At 37.8% G+C, this 21,096-nt stretch overlaps 1 pseudogene; it reads right to left on the bottom strand.

Annotated features, from left to right (window-relative positions):
- Nucleotides 1–19,795: 19,795 nt before the first annotated feature.
- The window catches only part of LOC103264717, a 45,315-nt pseudogene continuing 44,014 nt past the window's right edge, over nt 19,796–21,096 (bottom strand).

Genomic DNA, 21,096 nt, shown 5'->3' with positions numbered 1-21,096 from the left:
CGAACCTGCGGGCTCAGGCAATCCACTCACCTCAGCCTCCCAGAGGCACGGGATTACAGGCTGAGCCACCGAGCCCGGCTCACATAATATTTTTTAACTTCTCTTTTGAAAATCCCGAAATAGTCACCTCCTCTTCCACTAGCCAAAGCCTATAAAGAAGAAATTCTATAACAAAGATAAATATGACAAACAATTTTACAGGTTTAAATCTTCAATCAATTTTTTCATACTCATGAGAGGCCTATATCTAACTCCCAGGAGTCTCATTTTTCAAGCCTAGGAAAGCAACCTTGACCACTGTAGTGGGTTGAATTGTATTCCCCAAAAGGTATATCTAGTTCTAGACCTTGGTACTCATGAATGTTTCCTTATTGAGAGATAGAATCTTTTCATATATAATTAAATTAAGGATCTCAGATAAGATCATTGTGGATTTAGAATGGATTCTGAATACAATCACTGGTGTCCTTATAAGAGAAAACAGAGGTATGATTTGAGACAGAGAGGAAGGCCGTGTAAAGAGAAAGGCAGAAATTGGAGTGATAAGTCTACAAACCAAGAAACACCAAATATTGCCCACTGCAACCAGAATTTAGGAGAGAGAAAAGGAACAGATTCCTCCTCAGAGTCTCCAGAAGGAACCAACACTGATAGATAACATCTTGATTTGGGACTTCTGGCCTCCAGAACTGTAAGAGAAGAGTTTTTTGTTGTGTTAAGACACCAAGTATCTTAGAAAACTATACAATCACCATTATAGCAATACATCTCAAATAATTGGCAACTTCATCAACTTCAAGATCCAAGTAGGTTTCTCTGTAATGGAAACCAAAGAACCTGAGAATATCCTACCTGCTGACTAATCAAGAGAACAAGGGAATAACAGTGATACAGACTAGGTAGGATGGATCTGCTGCAACATGCCTCAAACTCCAATATGTGCAGACTGCCTAATTTTCTTTTTTTTTTTTTATTTTATTTTCATGGGTGCACAATAGTTTTATATATTTATGGGGCACATGCGATATTTTGATGCAAGTATACAATGTGTAATGATCAAATTCGGGTTATTGGGATATCCATTACCACAAACAATGATCATTTCTTTGTGTTGAGAATATTTCTAATCCACTTCTCTAGTTATTTTAAGATATACAATAAATTATTGTTAACTCTGGTCACCCTATTGTGCTACCAAATACTAGGTCTTATTCCTACTAGCTAGCTGTATCTTTGTATCAGTTAGCTCTTCCTTATCCTTCCCTCCTCACTACCCGTCCAAGCCTCTAGTAACCATCATTCCACACTCTACCTTCAACAGATCAATTTTTTTTTAGCTTTCACATATGAGTGAGAACACGTGACATTTGTCTTTCCATGCCAGTTTATTTCACTTAACATAGTATCCTCTAGTTTTCACTAAACACAAAGTTATTTAGCACATTTCTGAGAGTAAGTGTCAGAGTTCTCTTTCTTCAAGCATCTACTCTATCTTTAGCCCCTTAAAATATGGCAGCTCTTCTTCTTCCCCTTTATTTTATTTTTAAAATGTGGGATACATGCCAGGATTAGGTACATAAGTGGTCTATATGCAGATGAAGTTTGGGCCTCCCCCTGGTCCTCACTTTCCCTGGTTCAGGATCAAGTACCCTTAGTGATGCTAAGTGCTCCCTGTCCCCTGCAACCCTGCCAGCAGTGTCTCACAACTGCCAATCCTTCTCTTGTAGTATTATGTTAAATGTTCAGGACCCACATATGAGTAAGAACATGTGATATTCAATTGTTTGTTTCTGTGATGGATCACTGCATATAATATACTCTAAATCCATCCAATTTGCTGCAAAGTCCATAATTTTGTCCTTCTTTATTGCTGTGTAATATTCCATAGTGTATATGTACATTTAAAAAATCCAGTTCATTCTTGATGGGCAGCAGGGTTAGCTTTATGTTTTAGTTAGTGTGAATAGTGCTGCAATAAACATGTGTGTGTAGGTATCTTTTTTGTAGAATGATTTGAGATCCTCTGGGTATATTTCCAGAAAGAAGATCGCTGAGTCATATGGAAGGTCAATTTCTAGTTCTTTTAAAAATTGCAACACTGTTTTCCATAGAGGTTGAACTAATTGTCACTCCCATCAACAGTGGAGAAGTATTTTCTTTTATCTGCATTAATTTCTCCATCATTAATAAGTAAAAAAAACAGATGCTGATGAGGATATGGCAGTTCTTAATCAATGATTTGGACAAGAAATATGCATTCAATTCCCACAAGGAATAGAGTAGTGTCCTAAAGTTTCCAGAAAACTTTAAATTGTGACAATTCTTAATATCATTCAAGAGGAGTAGAGAAAATAAGTAACAAGGACAAAAAAATAGAGCTAAGAATAAAAATAGAAATAGAAGAAAATTAAATGAGAGTAACCTGAAGTATTCTCTGCTCATTGACTAGATTCTCCATTAAAATTTCTTTCAGTTTCACCTTTCTAAATACTGCCATTAATTCTGATAAAGAGAAAAGACAAAAAGCATTATAAATACTAAGGCAAACTTTTAGCAAATATTTCACATAGTGAATTTTCCAGTGTCAAAGTATGCCATTCCCAGGGTTTGTTCCAGAAGACGATGCTATTGAGAACCAGCTAGCAAGCCTCAGTCCTGCCTCAGACAGAACCAAGTAGTTTGGAAAGTTTGTTCCTTCCTCAAACTTCTCTTATTGTATTCTCTCACCACAATCTTTCCTTCTCTGACCCCACAACCCAGTGACCACAGTTTTATATTTAGAGACCAGAATCTTCCTCTGCACTGCATTCTCTTAAACTGCCCAGGAAGATTTCCCCAAGTTGGGATCTTCCCAGTCCAATTTTTTCTTCCCATCATCTCCAACAAGCATTAGTTGTTATGAGTCAGTTCCTTTGAAGTCTTTTTTTTTTTTTTTGACTCAATGACATTCAGAGGTACAAATGAACTCACATCTGTGATGAGTGAGGGGAATTCTTGAACTCCTTACTTATGCCTTCCTATGGTCAACCAATGTTCAAACCTCGACTATTTTTCATGTTTATAAATCAAGTCACAGAGCTGAAATACCCTAAAGGAAAATATGGTCATAATACAAATAAAGTACTATTGAGAGATAATATTTTAGAAGAATAAAAAATAGGCAATGCAAATATCTATTTATAAGAACTTTAAAGGTTTTACGTAGGTGGTACTTGAACTGAGAATGAAAGCGTGATTTTTTAAATTTATCATATCTAGGATAGATAAACTCCAGAATTTTCGACAGTTTGAGGGATGAATAAAATGAATAAGTTAAAGAAAGATACTTAAGGAAGGGGAGCTAGTCGAAAATAATGAAAGAGATTGACATGATCAGTCCACCATAAGTACTTTTGTGTGGCCTGAGAGTATGAATGAAAATCCTAAGAGAGGTGTATGGTAAGGTAGGCTAGAGCTAGTGGTATTCGATAGGACATCACAGGGGTTTATAAGCAGAAAAGTGATAGGAAAAAATGAATTCTTAATTGATTTAGTAAGTAAAGAAACAGATGTTGAACACGTTGTGGAGAATAAACCTGAAGTGCTAGTGACCAAGAAAGAGATAGAAGATAAGAGACTGATGCAACAAGCTGAGTAATAGATGATGAAAACCTGACACAAGACTGTGAAGTGGGCATAGATAAATAGGTTCCACAGGTTTAGAACTTGAATTCAAGAAGTCTGGTGATTAATTCTATATCATTGATGATGATGAGATAGGTATAGAATATCTTCCATCTATCTTGAGCAACTAAGTAAAATTATCGCTTACTGGATAAAGAACCTATAAAAATAGAACAGATTCAGAAGGAATGAGATGAAAAGTTTTGTTTGGACTACTGAATTTAAGATGCTTAAAAGATATTCACATTGAAATAGCTTACAGCTGGAAATGCTGGTCTCAAGAGAAAAGCAAAAATAAAGATATCCTTTTGGGAGTTGATATTGAGGAAGTAATAGCAGAAGCATAAACTGGATATCAACAGAGGAAACAAATTGAAAAGTCCAAGAAAGAATTACAGGGAACACCAATATGTAAGAAGTAAGAAGTATGGGAGGAGAGGGGTAAATTAATGAGCCATATCAAGGATAGATCAGATAAACAGAAGTGAGCTAGGAAAGTGTGCATCATGGAATATCAGAGAGAAAAGAATGTCAAGAGGAAAGAAAATGACCAGCAGGATATAGTGCCTACAGAGAGATCCAAAATGCTAAGAGGCAAAGACTTTATATTTGGCAATCTGAAATTTAAAACTTCAGTGGGAACTGTTTCTAAAGAGGTATTAAAATTGACACACCTTGAGGCTTCTGGGCAAGATGAAAATAGAACAGATTGGACTGTGAAAGTCTCCATAAAAGCGAGTCTCCATAAAATTTTTTTACACAAGTGGGTGTATGCTGGTGGGTGAGTGAAAGTCCATCTGAAAGGAGACTTGGGTTCACGCACATGGGGTTCTCCTCTGGTGGTGACTGCAACCCACCACCACCCTGAGACTGGAAACCCAGGTGCACAGGATCATCTGCTGTTCTTGGGGCTCTCTTGAGAGAAGGCAGCAGATCACAGTCACCCCTCACCACCTGGCACCTGGCCCACACCATCACCTGCAGTAGCACACCAGGCACAGACAGGAGAGTCAGTGAAGGTAGGTTGTGGAAAACTGGAATAAAGTTCCAACACTGGTGACAAGATGCTGATGGGTGCCATCTTCTCAGTTCCAGGACCAGGTAGAGACTTGCATTGCTCCCACCCAGCTCCTCCCTACTTCCATCTTGTGATCTAGAGGCTATCTTCTTAATGGACTCAGAGACAGATGTCCCTCCCCCACACTGGAACTGGCACAGACACATCAGATCTAAGTGGGAGATTTGACAGCAGCAGTAGTGAGTAGGATGAGTCTGGATCTGATCCATCCTCCTCCCACAGTAGTCTGTGGGGCACCTGACCCATGCTAAGAGCAAAGGGAAGGGGCTGGACACCAGAGCCATTCCCTAAAGCAGAGGCCTGTAAGAAACTTAGAGTCACAGAAACATCCAGAGAGCAAGTTTTTTTGTTTGTTTGTTTTTTGTTTTAGTTTTATTCTTTCTTTTTGTTCTTCTTTACATTTTTGTATTTGCTTTGTTTCTGTTATTTTTTAAAAATTGTATTAGATTTTATGTTTGGATATTTTTGAGGGAGAGTACACCAACAAGGGGGGGGGTTGTTTGTTTGTTTGTTTGTTTGCATGATTGTCTGTATGTTTCTGTCTTTATTGGTTTTTCTGTCTTTTGTTCTCTCTGTTTATTTATAAGTTGCTATGCCTGTCTGTTTTTCCTCTTCTTCTTCTCTCTCTCCACCTTCCTTTCATCTTCCTCTTTCCTTTTTCCATTCTTTTCCCTTTCTTGTCTCATTTTGCTTTCAGGGGGCAAATAGACACCCTCACTGCATGGACAGATTGTAAGGCAGTGGGAAGTGGGTTCCAGGGGCCCCACACACCTGTCAGCAGATTCCAGGATCTACAAATAGCTTCTGAATCACACTTCTCCCCCTTAATTAAATCTTAAAACTGCAAAAAGCACAGGCTCCCATCCCAAGTCCAGTCTCAGAATTGAACACAATCAGGATCAACATAAGGAAGAATAGGAGATTGAGCAAACAGAGATAAAAGCTATTCTCCCATCATGGAATAACATAATTAAAGAAGAGATTTTTTTAAAAGGGGGGGGAGGATAACCTTCTCAAATGAAGAAAAAGCAAAGGAAGAATAAGCGTCTCACACAGACCTCTGGGAGGTCAGCCACTGAGAATACAGACTTTAGAATCCAAACAATGAAGGGCCCCCAGAATGACTGGTCTCAAACCATAAACCCAGATATTAAGATATTAATAGAGAGAATATATAGAAATGAGGAGAGACAATAGGAAAGAATGAAGGAGTTGATAACTGAGATAACCACAATAAAGACTACAGTGAATGAAATAAACAACAAACTGATAAGCATGGAAAGCAGAATTAACCAAGAAGAAGAAAGAATCTCAGAGCTTGAGGACCAAAATATGAAACTAACCCAAACTGTTAAAAACATAGAAAAGAAACTTAAAAAGACAGAACAAAACCTCCAAGAGATGAGTGATTATTTCAAGAGGCTGAACCTAAACTTAATTGGAATCCCTGAGATAGCTAGAGAAATAGAGATCACCCTGGAACACACATATCATGAAATTATCCAAGAAAACTTCCCTCATCTCATCAGTGACCATTCAAACACAAGTAATTCAGAGAACTGCTGCAAGACAACAATTGAGAAGAACAACTCCTAGATACATAGTAATTCACCTACACAAAGTAGGTATAAAAGAAAAAATCCTAAAGGCAGCAAGAGAGAAAGATCAGACTATCTACCAGGGAAGACCAATTACAATAGCAGCAGACTTATCTACAGAAACACTTCAGGCTAGGAGAGCTTGGAGCCCAATCTTCAAACTTCTGAAAGATAAACAATTTTAAACAAGAATTGCCTACTCACCTAAGCTAAGTTTCATCAGTTATGGAGAATTAAAATCCTTCCAGGACACTCAATCTGTAACAGCTTGTGTTACCTCCAGACCAGCTCTATAAGAAACATTTTAAAAAGTATTAAACACAGAAGAAAGGAAAAAAGAACCACAACACCTTTCACCCAAATGTAGGAAAAGGATTGTAAACACACATGAATCAACCCAAAAGTCAAAAGAAAGACAACAAATAAATAAACAACAGTAACAACAACAAACTCTATACGAACCACATGACAGGGATAAACTCTCAAATCTCAATAATTAGCCTGAATGTGAATGGACTAAATGCACCACTGAAAAGACGTAGAATGACAAATTGGATAAAATATCATGAGGCTACAATATATTGTCTCCAAGAGACTCATCTCACCAGAAAGGACACTCAAAGACTCAAAGTAAGAGGAAGGGAACCAAAATTTCAGAAAAACAAACAAAAAAAAAAAAGACAGGAGTTGTGATCTTAATATCAGACAAAATACCCTTTAAGTTATTAAAAATTAAAAAGATGCAGAGGTTACTACATAATAATAAAATGTTCAATCTTTCGACAAGAAATATCCATCCTAAACATATGTTCCCAACATAGGAACACTAACTTTCATAAAGCAGCATCTATGTAAACTAAAAAAAATAATAACTCTAACACTATCATATCTGGGGACTTAAACACCCCACTAACAACCCTAGACAAGTCATCAAGACAAAAAGTCAACAAGGAGATCTGGGAACTAAACACAATGCTTGACCAAAAGGATTTAATTGATATCTACAGAACACTCCACCCAACAACCAATACATTCTACTTATCACCACATGTACTATACTCTAAGATCAACCACATCCTCACCCATAAATCAAGCATAAACAAATTCCATAAGATTAAAATTCTGCCATGCACCTTCTCAGACCATAGTGGACTAATAATACATATCAGCAACAATAAAGTTCCCCCAAAACCATGAAGATATGAACACTAAAAGCATGATGATCAACAACTCCTAGGTCAGCATGGAAATCAAAACAGAGATTGGAAACAAATGAAAACAAAGAAATATCTTACCAAAATCTCTGGGATACCTTGGAATCAGTCCTAAGAAGGGAATTTATACCTCTATGAACACACATGAAGAAAATGGAAAGTTCACAAGTTAACAGCCTGACAAATCACTGAAGGAAGTTGCAAAAGTGAGATCACCAAAACCCTAACTTCAGCAAAAGAATCCAGATCACCAAAATAAAAGCCCAAATTCAGGACATAGAAAACAAAAATACAACACAAAAAAGAATCACTGAAACCAAAAGCTGGGTTTTTGAAAGAATAAACAAGACTGATGGACCCTGGTTAGACTAACAAAGAAAGGGAGAGAAAAAGCCCAAATAAACACAATCAGAAATGCAAAAGATGAAGTCACAACTGACTCCAAAGACATACAAAAGATTATCAGAGATTACTATATAGACCTATATGGAAACAAACTTGAAAACCTAAAGGAAATGGAGGACTTTTTGACATCACACAACCTCCCCAAGTTGGAAAAAGAAGAAATCAAGACCATAAATAGAATAACAACCCAGGAAATAGACTATGTCATAAGAAAACTACCTACAAAAAAACAGCCCTGGACCAGATGACTTTCCAGTAGAATCTACAAAACATACAAGAAGAAGCTGATACCAGTCCTACTGAAAGTATTCCAGGTCAGGCATGGTGGCTCAAGTTTGTAATCCCAGCACTTTGGAAGGCCGAAGTGAGAGGGTTGCCTGAGCCCAGGGGTTGGTGACCAGCCTGGGCGACTTGGTGATACTCCATCTGTTCAATATATTTTTAAAAATTAGCTATGCATGGTAGCACATGCCTGTAGTTCTGGGAACTTGGAAGGTTGAGGAGAAAGGACTGCCTGAGCCCAGTAGGTTGATGCTAGGGTGGCCATGAACATGCCACTACACTCCAGTCTGGGTGATAAAGTGAGACTCTGACTCAAAAAAACAGAAAGAAAGAGAGAAAGAAAGAAAAAAAAAGGAAAGAAAGAAAGAAAGAATTCCAGGCAATTGAGAAAGATAGAACTCTCCCCAAATCATTTTATGAAGCTAACATCACATTGATATCCAAACTGTGTGAAGATCCAACAAAGAGTACTACAGGCTAATATCCTTGATGAATGTAGATACTAAAATTCTCAACAAGATGCTAGCAAACTGGATCTAACAAAACATCTCAAAAATCATCCACCATACCAAATAGGCTTCATCCTGGAATGCAGGGCTGGTTCAATATTTGCAAGACCATAAATGTAATTAAATACATCAACAGATATAAAGACAAAAACCACATGATTATATCATTCGATATGGAAAAGACATTGATAAAATCCAGCACCCCTCCTTGATGAAAACCTTTGAACATCTAGGTATAGATGGAACATATCTCAAAATGGTAAGAGCCATCTGAAAGAAACCCACAGCCAGCATCCTGCTAAACAGACAGAAATTGGGACCATTTCCCCTGAAAACCAGAACTAGACAAGGATACCCACTCTCATCACTCCTTTTCGATACAGCTTTGGAATTCCTAGAGCAATCAGACAAGAGAAAGAGATTGGGGTAGTCAAACAGGAAAAGAAGAAGTCAAGTTATCCTTCTTTGCATACAACATAATTCTATACCTTGAAAATCCAAGAGAATCTGTCAGAAACATCCTTGCACTGATAAAGGACTTTGGCAAAGTCTCAGGGTATAAAATAAATGTGAAATAGACAATCAAATTTCTATACACCAATAATAAACAAACAGAAACCCAAATAAAAAGCACAATCCCATTCATAATAGCTATTAAAAAATTAAATACCTTGACATCTTCCTAACCAGAGATATGAAAGACCTTTACAATGAAAACTACAAAACCCTGCTCAAAGAAATCAAAGATGAAACAAACAAATGAACAAATATTCCATGCCCAGGGATTGGAAGAATCAACATTATTAAGATGTCCATCCTACCCAAGGCAACCTACAGATTTAACACAGTTCCCATTAAATTACCAGCAGCATTCTTCTCAGACCTGGAAATGACAATACAGGAATTCATATAGAAATATAAATGACCGCAAATAACCAAAGCAATCCTCAGCAAAAAAAGAAACAAAAACAAAAACAAAAGCAAGAGGTATCATGCTCCCAGACTTTAAGCTTTATTATAAAGCTACAGTGATCAAAACAGCCTGGTATGGTACAAAATAGGCATATAGACCAATGGAACAGGATAGTGATTCCAGAAGCAGAACATAAATTTCTCAACCAACTCATCTTCGACAAAGCCTCCACCATCAACCTCTGGGGAGGCTCCCTAGTCAGTAAATGGTGCTGGGAAAACTGGCTGACCACATTCAAAAGATTAAAACAAGACCCCTACTTACTATCATACACAAAAATCAACTCTAAATGGATCAAAGACCTAAATGCAAAACCTCAAACTATAAGAACTGTAGAAAATGCAGGAAACACCCTCATGGAAATTGAAACTGGCAACCAATTCCTGATCAAAACCCCGAGTGCCTATGCCATAAGAGATAAGATAAACAAGTGAGACCTCATCAAACTGACATGCTTCTGCACAACCAAAGGAACCATCAAGAAAGTGGAGAGACAGCCCACAGACTGGGAAAAAAACATTTGCCAACTATATGACTGACAAAGGCCTGATATCTAGGATCTACAAGGAACTCAAACATGCCGTAAAGAAAAAGCAAGCAAAGAAATAGCCCCATTACAAAGTGGGCAAAAGATATGAACAGACACTTCTCAAAGGAAGACATATGAGCAGTCAATAGATAAATGAAAAAATGCTCAGCCTCACTAATCATCAAAGATTTGCAAATTAAAACCACACTGAGATACCACCTAACTCCAGTCAGGATGGCTATCATCAACAATTCAAAAAACAACAGATGCTGGAAAGGATGCAGCGAAAAGGGAACACTTCTACACTGTTGGGGGCATGTAAACTAGTACAGGCTCTGTGGAAAACAGTGTGGCGAGTCCTAAAAGATCTAAAAATCAACCTTCCATATGACCCTGCAATTCTCCTACTGGAAATATACCCCAAGGAACTCAAATCACTCTATGAAAAACTTTATGAAAAACCTGCACATGAAACTTTATTGCAGCATTATTCACAATAGCAAAAACACGTAACCAACCATGCTGCCCATCAAAAGAAGACTGGATAAAAAAATGTGGTATATATACATGGTGGAATATTATGCAGTCATAAAGAAGGACAAAATTATGAACTTTGCAGCAACTTGGATGGACTTAGAGGCTATAATGCTGAATGATCTATTACAGAAAAAAAGAACTGAGTATCACACGTTCTACTCATAAGAAGACCTTGAACAACTATAGTAATACTATAAGAAAGGGATTGGCAGTAGTGTGAAACTGCTAGGGGAGGGGGATACACCTCATCAACAAAGGAACCTGCATAATGAACATTTGTATACCTAGCCCTGAATTGTACCCCATATATTTAAAATATTTTTTTAATGGTATTAATAGAATCTAGAGAACGATGATTGAGAGATAATAAGAGTTAAAGAAATTGAAAAGGAAAATGTGGATCAGTAGTTTAAGTAATCAATTTAGTAACGGTAAGATCAAGATAAATATTTTTACATATCAAGACTGTTTTCTGGTCTGGAAAAATGGCAATAAAAAGAGAGACTGAAATCAAGAAAGGAGATATAATTGACAGATTAAGATCTTGTACGAACAGGAAGATAGGTTCCAGAATTTGGGGGAAAAAGGCAAGGAAATACTTAATAAATTAGTAACTGAAAAGCAAGAAGGGTAAGGTTATTCAATTCCTGTGGTTTCTAATTTCTCAGCAAAGTACAGGAAAAGGTTAGCTGTTAAGAATGAGATGTACAAAATAGAAGGACTTCTCAGATATTCTGAAGGCTCCAGTAAGGAAAATATAAAGGGAAATGCCCAGCAGCAGGTATAGAATTTTCAAAAGGAATTAATGTCAAAATTCATAAACATGGCATATCTCTCACACACAGATAGTGAGATTTTTATTTTACTTGGAGAGTCCTAAAACTATGAGCAATAATAGAAAAGTAAGTAGCTCCTAAGAGTCAACGTAGGGTGTGGCAGAACACTGGGAAAGCAAGAAGTTGAGAGTGCTGATGAGTTTTGCTAAAGTTATTTATCATGAAACAAGAATTTTAGTCTGTCTCAGTTGCTATAACAAAAATTCCATCAACTATGTGACTTACAAACAAGAAACATTTATTTCTCACCATTTTGGAGCTGATAAGTCCAAAATCAAGGCATCAGCAAACTTAGTGTCTTAGTGTCTGGTAAGAGTTGTTTCCTGGTTCTTAGATGGCATCTTCTCACTATGTTCTCACATGCGGAAGGGACGAGTTAGCTTTCTGTGCCCTTTTTTATAAGGTTACTAGTCCCAATCATGAGGGATCTGCCCTCATGATCTAATCACTCCCAAAGACCCCACTTCTTAATACCATTACTTTGGAGGTTAGGATTTAAATACATGAATTTTTTGAAGACAGAAAGCTGCCAAAGGAGTGGAGCTGCTGCAAAAATCGCACACTAGGGGAAAACTTAACACATTTGTGAGGGCAAGGCCATCCCCATGACCTTAGACTGGTGGAACTACCTGTGCATACAAGTTTAGCATGGGAGAGCCCCAGGCATGGGGCTATGAGGGTTGAAGTGATGGCTACACCTGAAAAGCTGTGCGAGTAAGGTTGCCCAGAACCTTGGAGTCTCAACCTTGACTTCAACATGTCCAAAAGATGGGATATCCAGTCCAAGAAGATTACTCTTAAGACTTAAGATTGAATGTTGTTTGCCCTGTTAGATTTTGAACTTACTTGGGACTTGTTACCTTCTCCTTCTTTCCTATATCTCTTTTTGGAAATGGGAAAGTCTGTCTTATGGTTGTCTTACTACTATATTTTAGAAACGTATAACATGTTTGATTTCATAGGTTCATAAATGGAGAGAAATTTGTCTAAGGATAAATCACACCTTGAGTCCCACCCATGTCTAATTTAACTGATATTAAATGATGCTCTGAATCTTAGATGTTTCAGTTGACTGTGCTAAAACATTTGGGGCCATTGGGATGGAATAAATGTATTTTGCATGTGAGAGAACATGAATCTGGGGGATGGCAACTGCAGAATGTAAATGTTTATGCTTCCTCCAAATTCATGTTTAAATCCTAATCTCCAAGCTGATAGTATTAAGAGGAGAGGCCTTTTAGAAGTGATTAGGTCAAGAGGACAGAGCTCTCATAATTGGGATTAATGACCTTATAAAGGAGATCACAGAGGTCTAGCTAGTTTCTTCCTCATGTGAGGACACAGAGCGAAGGAGTCATCTATAAACCAGGAAACATCCCTCACCAGACACCAAGTCTGCTGGTACCTTGATCTTGGCTTCCTCAGTATGCAAAACTGTGAGAAATAAATGTTTCTTGCTCATAAGTCACCCAGTTTATAATATTTTTGTTATAGCAACCCAAACAGACTAAGACAACAAATGTTCACTTGAGTAGAAAATGATATCCATTTATATAGGGAGAATGGGTTGGGAGACTGGAGATTCTGAGAACTTCAAGAAATCAATAAATTTCATTAAAGACTTCTTTATTATTCATCTACTACATGCTGCACTCTATTCTAAATACTGGAGAAAAGGCAGAGTCCCTCTAGATATTTATAGCTCAGTAGGAGAAATAGACATCAAATATAGTGCCAAGATGAAAATATGTTTGGAGTATTAAGTGAAACCGAAGTTAAGAGTTCTTATGCTACCTGAAGTGGTGAGTGAGAAATCGGATTTAATGAGACAAAAAGATGGGAGAAATTAAAGAACAGTCGTTTGTAGTTGAAAGTTCACGCCTCCATGAATGGAGCAAGTAACATACCTTAAGATTGAACTTCTAGCAGCCTAGTGGTAGGATTATTTGAGGTCAGGATCTTTTATATTGCACCACCAAGATCTAGCTTTAAGGGCCATTTTACCAGCAGCCTCTGGTGCAGTCTGTTCCAATATCTTACTAATATATCAAATGGAAAGAATGACAGTTAATAACAACTGAATATTTACTATGTGGCAGACAAGATTCAGATTGCCATATATATTAACACATTGAGTTCACAGCAACCCTATAATACTATCATTATTTCTCATTTTATGAATCAGAAAATAGAAACAGAGAGGTGAAGTAACATGTCCAAGTTCACATAGCTGGTGTGTGGCAGAGCCAGTATTCCAACCAAAATACTTTGGTCCTCAGGCCATGATATAGTAACTCTGCTTCTCAACTCACTATATTGAAATGGGTCCTACGATAAAGATATTTCCAGAGCCAAAGAGGAATTTCCAAAAACTAAAGTTTTGATAGGACTAAACTGAAATTGTTCACTGGTCACTCATTTGTAATGTTTTTGAAAGTAGGAAGGGAACACTTTCATCACAATACTCACTAAGGGGTTTAATTGACAAACAATAGTTAATTGCTAATTTGTCTTCCTAAAAGGGTGATTCCTGTTAACTTCAGTTAATTTAGCTTTGTTGAGTGGGGTTTGCAAGTTTAGGTTACATTACAGGAGACAGCTAAATTCTAGGAGAAGCCAATGGCTATCACCCACAATCTTCCTTTTTCCTCCTTTCCCTAGTCAGCCCTCAGCCTTTCCTCTAAGTAAATTTTGGAGGAATGATTTAATATTATCAATTTGATGGAGTGTCAAATAATTAGCTTAGTTGGAAAGCCTGTGTATATAAGCCCAGCCTCCACTTGGTCAGCACAGAAACTGTTTGGTTGACAGAGTGGCTTAATGTGCTTACTGCATTGATAGTCTATTCATACATCAGAGCTCTGCAGCCAGCTCCTGGGAAGAGATGGGCACCATCAGCCTGAAGCAGTCTCACTTCAGAGTTCTGAACCAGAGAAACAAGAAAGGGAACTTTCTGTAAGTATGGCTGTACCAGCCTTCTCACACTCCTCCATAGCCCTCTTTCCTGGTAGAAAGAGAGGGTCCCTACCTTCAGTGCTCTGAAAACCTGATAAAACACACACACACACACACACACACACACACACACACACACACACACACACACACACACACACCTGCTGCCTGAAAGCAACAAAATCCATAATTGGCAGCAATGCACTTATCTGCACTCATCTGAGTCTTCAATCCATATGTACCCAAGGAATAGTCAGCAAGGATAAAAGGATAAATATGGTTGTGCTGGGGTATTTCTGACTTTGGAGAGAAAAGAAGAAATTTTCAGAGCCTTAAAGTTTCTTGGGGTCTTATTCCTACTCTTTTCTCTTGTTAATACAGGAAAAAGGAACTGGTAGGCACACGCCTACCACCCCACCACTTCCCCAGCCTAAGGGAGTAACAGTTTTCCTATCTCTTCCATGTGTCCTCTGCCAGTCAGACTTTGCTTGGAAGCAGTACTCCATCAATGGTTTACTTTCTGTGGAAGCGCTATAATTCATAGGTGTTCTTCATCAAACATGCTGTTTAATGTTTGGCAGTCAATGATAAATAGAAAAAGGAAGTTGAGACTTAATTCTAAATAACAAGGGTTTTCCCAATAGCCATATATAGAAGCAAAATCAAATTCAAAGGTAAAACTATTGCAGAGTCATTATTGCCTGCTCTCAGGAAATTTAATTTTTAAATTACTATTCCACTTACCATAATAATTTATTTTTATATTTATCCTATAGTTCTTCATATACCTTCAATTTTAGATTAAAAATTTTTAGGCCTTACTACTAAAATAGAACTAATAGGAAAACTACCATTTTTTAGTTTGACATTTTTTAGTTGGAAAATGTAAAGATAGTATCAGTTATTTAATTTTCTTCATCTAATTAATTTTATTTAATTTTCTTAATTTTTTTCTCTTAGAGACTTGCTGAGTATGAGGCTATTATGATGACAAATATCCTTTTTCCTATTGTGACTGAGATCTCTTCATTTTTTTCTGAATTGAGAATAATTTTCTGATTGGCAGAGGGTGCTACTGGCTATGGCACTACTGAGTATGCCGTGGCAAGAGGCCACGTATCCTAGCAATGAGACCTGAATAACAATGTAGTGACTGACTGACAAAGAATTTTGGCTAAGTCACATCACGGACATTCTTAAGTAGACAAGGAACATAATTTTGATAAATTTTATAATTTTATTTTTATTAACCTCTGTGAAAAACCATTTGATTTTCTTTGTGCTTAATAGAGGTTATGCCCTTCTACTCAAATCTTGCAGGAAAAACTTCTTCCTTCAACTATACACAGATGAGTGGAAATTACAAGAACTTTAGGAAGAAACCAAAGAAAAAATAGTTTCATTAAGTTCAGCTTTTTTTCTGTGTGTTATTTTAAAAATGAGTAATGGCTTTTGAAATTTCCAAATTAATTTGAAGGTACCTATTTTTGGAAAAAAGAAGAAATGAAAGCTAATGATATTAGGAATTTCCCCTGAGTCAGAAAACTTAAAACATTATAGACAGTTAAAGAGAACCTCAATAAATAATAAAAAGGTGTTCCTTTTTGGAGAATATATTTTAATCTTGGACTGAAAAAAACCATAAGAATGTAGTTCCAAACCATGCAAATAAAGGAGTTTCTAAAGCAGTCTGCATAATGTCTTTTCCTAAGAGTTCATACAAAAGACTGATAAAATTGGCCTATCCCTTCTCCAAACATCTGTTACGCACATTCTCCTCTTCACTTTGTACCCGGTACTAGTCTGTTATTCTCTAATTGTTTTGTATGTGCAGCCTAACTTCTTCCAATTACAAACCCAGGGAATGTAACTTCCATAACTTTCACAGTACCACTGCTAGTTATATAATGGGAATTATATTAAATATATTCATGACTTATTAATTCATTCTGCCCTCTGGTAAAATTCCCTTTTAATAAACTCCATATACACCATGTTATGATATGATATTAAGATAAATACATGGCAAGAAATCATATTCTCAGCCTGAAGACCCTGGGAATAAAATAATTCCTGATCATCATGGTAATAAATTTAGCAAGTGTAAACAAGTATGTGCTTCCTCATTCACTGAATACTTCAGCATCTGGTTAGCTGTCCTCCTTTCACCCCAAGACTTGTCAGCAGCTTGGCTGACATCAGTGTACCCATGGAGGACCCAGACAAACCTTAGCATCTGTGTTTTAACTTCTCATTTTCATCATAATAATCCTACATTAGTAAACTACTTCCACAAATAGTAAAACGTATTTTCTTATAACATTTTCTGTTATCTCTCAATTATTCACTCTTGAAACACTATATTAAATCTTTCAAGTTTCTGACCATGAACTTGGAATGTTTCAGTACCATCACATTTGTTTTCCCAATTAACTTTTTGTTTTTTTCTCAGTTCTCCCTTTTCTTTTCCCCTCATATAGACCTTTGATTATATTATACACCCATTTTTTCATCCTCTGTTTTGCCAATATTATTACCTTTTTTGACCCATTTTTTTCTCCTGTCACATCTCTCTGAGAAACCCAAGTGTGGACTTATGCAAAAAGTTTATCTGCATCAAAGTTGTAGAATATTGCTGTGAAGAAAAATCATATAATATTAAATTATAGATTGTTGCAACTAGAAATTCATATTCTTTGACCTCAACTAGAACTTCTACAATGGCCAGAAATTTACTGTAATGTAGTGTGTTCCTATTACTTTTCCTGCCCAAAGCAGTATCTTTCCTTCTTCTAAGATTCTTTTGGGGGACTGGGAGGTGGCACCTTCTTACAGATGCCACCCCAACATCCACTGTGGATGATCCAGGGTGGGCACATGGGCCAAACATAAACAGTTTTAGCTTCCTATTTACCCATTAATACTTGATTGGTAACAGAAATGGAAATGTGACCAAAGCCAGATTAAATATCAGTCCTTCCACAGATTTTTTTTTTTTTGACAACTGGAACTGAGGAAGAAGAGTAAAGAAGAATGCGAAAAGAAAGAAGAGAACAAAAGGGAAGAGAGCCACCATCAAAGTAGAAATGTATAAACTTAGCAGCATCTGCCCTCAGAGAGCCAGGATACAAATCTAAATGTTTCTGGTGCTGAGACAGAGTTCTTCACCACTGTTATGCAAACATTCATAACTCTTTCTACACTTCCTACCTGCCACCACCCCTATCATTCTGAAGATAACCCTGCTTCCTATTTTAAAGAGAAAATATAAGTCATAACAGGGGAACTCCTGCAGATCCCTGCCACCACACCCGCACAGGTTTTCACATCCACACCCCTCCCTTTCTCTCTCTTTTGATGGAGTGGAAGAGGATTCCTCTCTCAAAGGCTCATCTCCCCCAATGCTTTGGCTCAGCCTGCATGGAGAGCATGGCTCCTTTGATTATTCTTTTTCTGTCCTGTGTCCTTATCCTCATTCTCATTAGTGCCTCTCCCTTGTCAGCATAAAATCATTCTCAAGTCTTATAATTCTTTTTTTTTCATTTTTTTCATGTTTTAATTACCATTATTGCACCAATACAGCATATGCTGTATTGTATATATATATATCTTAAACATTTTCAATTTTTCAGAAGTTCAAATACATAATATATTATCATCTTGACAATACAAAGAACACAACATGGAGGAAGACTGAGAAAATAGGTTCCCAGTGTTTAGTCACTAGTGATTTTGTAGACTTTCTTTTTAGTGTTTTCTACTGGAATTTTAATAAGTCCTACCATGACTCTGCAATAATAGAGCTGCCCAGAAAAGGAGGCAATGAAAAAAGTGAACCCAAAGTTAGAAAATGTTAGGAAGGAAATCCAGGGAATATATTTTGAAACTAAATATAATGACTCCCTGCGGCCAGAGTGTATACATCCAAATAGGTGCTAAGGAAGAAATTATATCCTTCTATTTCATCCGTTTCATCCTCAGAACTGTCAATTAACAAACCAAGGTGGTAGTACCCATTCATCTGAGAAGCAGCACTTCTTCACAGCATTATAAAAGGAATGGCAGACAGAGGAAAAGGAAGTGGTGGGAGAACTTGCTTCTGAGATACATACCCTAGTGACGGGTATCAAAGCCTCAGGCAAAAACTGCCACAGGTAAGCTATGATCCTCCAACTTCCTTCCAAAATGACAATACACATAATAGCAGCTTTCTACTGAAGAGCTAGATTAACTGAAAAATAAATGTTTACAGAAAGGGGCCAGATACCCAGGCAGCAAGGCAATGTGGGCACTGAACAGTGGGCATTCAACCCCTCTGCTCTACAGATTAGGCTAAAAACACTAAACCCTACAACTTTAGGTCAAATAACAGGGCAAACACAAATTAATACCATGCTTCAAATGCATCAACTAGATGAAGCTGCAGGAAATTAAACACTTCTACATAACATAAGTTGGAAAGCACAACCTCTAGAACCTCCTCCACCAAAGAGACAGCCACCAGTCAGATGTTGCACTACTCAACAAGAAGAAAAGAATAGTGGAGGTGCCACCAACACAACCCTCTTATTGTGGGAAGAGATATGTAAACAAACACACAAGAGGGTGATGGAGCTGCACCCAGCACTGAATGTTCACTGAATAGGATGAACCTGAAGGAGGCTACAGAGCAGAGACCCAGGAAACAGGTCTTTCTCCATCCCTACCCCTATCAAAATTCTGAATTTTTAAACACTGAGGTCATCCTGTCCATTTTTAGAGACTTGAATTGCTGGAGAAGGAAGTTTCAAGGATTTTTGCTCCCCTGAATTTGCTAATCGGGGCTTCACAAAGAGACACACAAGGATCATGAGATGATTTTGAAATAAATTCAAGAATTTAAAAGATGGAGATAAATTTTACGGATGTTACATGTCACTTCTCCTCAATAGACTTTAGGTCTTTTGAGCTCTGCCTAGTCAGTCACAAGTATAATGAGATCCACTTGTCTCCTGCCTTGGTGGTAAGCAGGAGATAACAGACACCATCTTGGCTGTACAGCAAGTAATGAAACAGGTGAGTGACATAACCAGCTTGAGTGCTGTGGAGAAGCTATGAAAAGGATGTCCAGTCATTTTGGTTCTGGGGATGGAAGGGGTTCCTTACTTCCCTTGCAGATTGGTGTTCTCAAGGTCATCTTTACTACGCAAGTCTGTCCTTAATATTTTGCCAATCATTCAGAACTGGACCCAGCTGGATGACTGTGGTGCCTGGTTCGCAACAGAGCTGGATGCAGTACTAATGTCTCCCCACAAGTCATTGCTTGCAGAAACTGGAGCTGATGCCGGTGACGTGACAGGAGCAGGAGAATCCAAATCTAAAAGAATGTCTGCATCACTACCTCCGTGGTTAGATTTTGGAATGGGTGGTTGGGAGACATGATTGCTTATGGCAACTGAGGAGGACAGTGCCTCCAGGCGGGGGTGGGAGTAAGCTTAGGCCGCCAACCCCTGCAGTCTTGGTCTAGAAGCGCCTCCTTTCTTGGTTGTAATGCTCCCAATGCTCAATTTAATGATCGGTCCTTCTTTGAAGCCCAGATCCAACTTAGAACGAGTATCCATTTCTTGAGATTCTTTGGAAACCTCAGTTTCCTGCTTTACCCACTCGAAGTGATCTTGCAAGGAGACATTAAAGTCAAAGGTATCTCCTAGATCTATGAAGCCAATGCCAATGAAAGCACTGCACCCAGTACCATCCTGGATCCGGATTACAAAGTAGAGGCTGGAATCTGTCACTGTCTCCACAGCGATACCAGGATATTGTTCTACTGGAGCCTGAGCAAAGACTTCCCCTGATAGTTTATCCTCGGGTTTGATATAGGCGGTCTTTCCTTTTGAAGTTATTCGGAGGCGACCAGTCCAATCGGGCTGGTCTAATTTCTCTTCCAGTCAGATGCCCTGTAACCACGGTTGGAGGCCCCGGGGCAGAATCCGGTAGATCTCACGTCCGGCTTCATACACAACACAGACTTGTACTCCAACTCTGCTGCCGTCTTGGCTCCCAAGTCTCATCATTCTTAAATAGATTTTTTTCCCAGCGTGTCCCACTCCAAATGCTATACTGCTCTTTCCTTCCTTACATTATGGTCAAATCTTTTTTCTTTCATTTGGTCTCTAGTTTGAAAATCTGGATTAATTGTAATTTGTGGTTCATGATGATCTGTGGTCGTCACTTCAAGTCTAGTGACTTTATTTATTTGGTTGATTTCTTACTTTTAATCCTGGTAATAATCCGACATAAAAGCACTATCTCAAACAAAATCCAGGTCCTTCAGATAAGCATCCAGCCTCCCTATTCCATCTATCTGCCTTTCCCCTTTTAAGGTACAATCCACCTGAATCCTCTATCAATCTTTTATTCATTTAGTGGAAAAGGATAGTATAAAACAAATAAACAAAACAAGCAAATTATCACACAAGACAACTTGGAAACAAACAGCTAAACTGCATCCCTTGCTCTCCCACCCTCTCTAACTAGA

Source organism: Carlito syrichta, unplaced genomic scaffold, assembly GCF_000164805.1.
Source record: "Carlito syrichta isolate Samal-C Ts95f unplaced genomic scaffold, Tarsius_syrichta-2.0.1 Scaffold305702, whole genome shotgun sequence".
Lineage (NCBI taxonomy): Eukaryota > Metazoa > Chordata > Mammalia > Primates > Tarsiidae > Carlito > Carlito syrichta.
The sequence above is the reverse complement of the archived record's forward strand: the minus strand, read 5'-3'. Positions and strand labels throughout refer to the sequence as shown.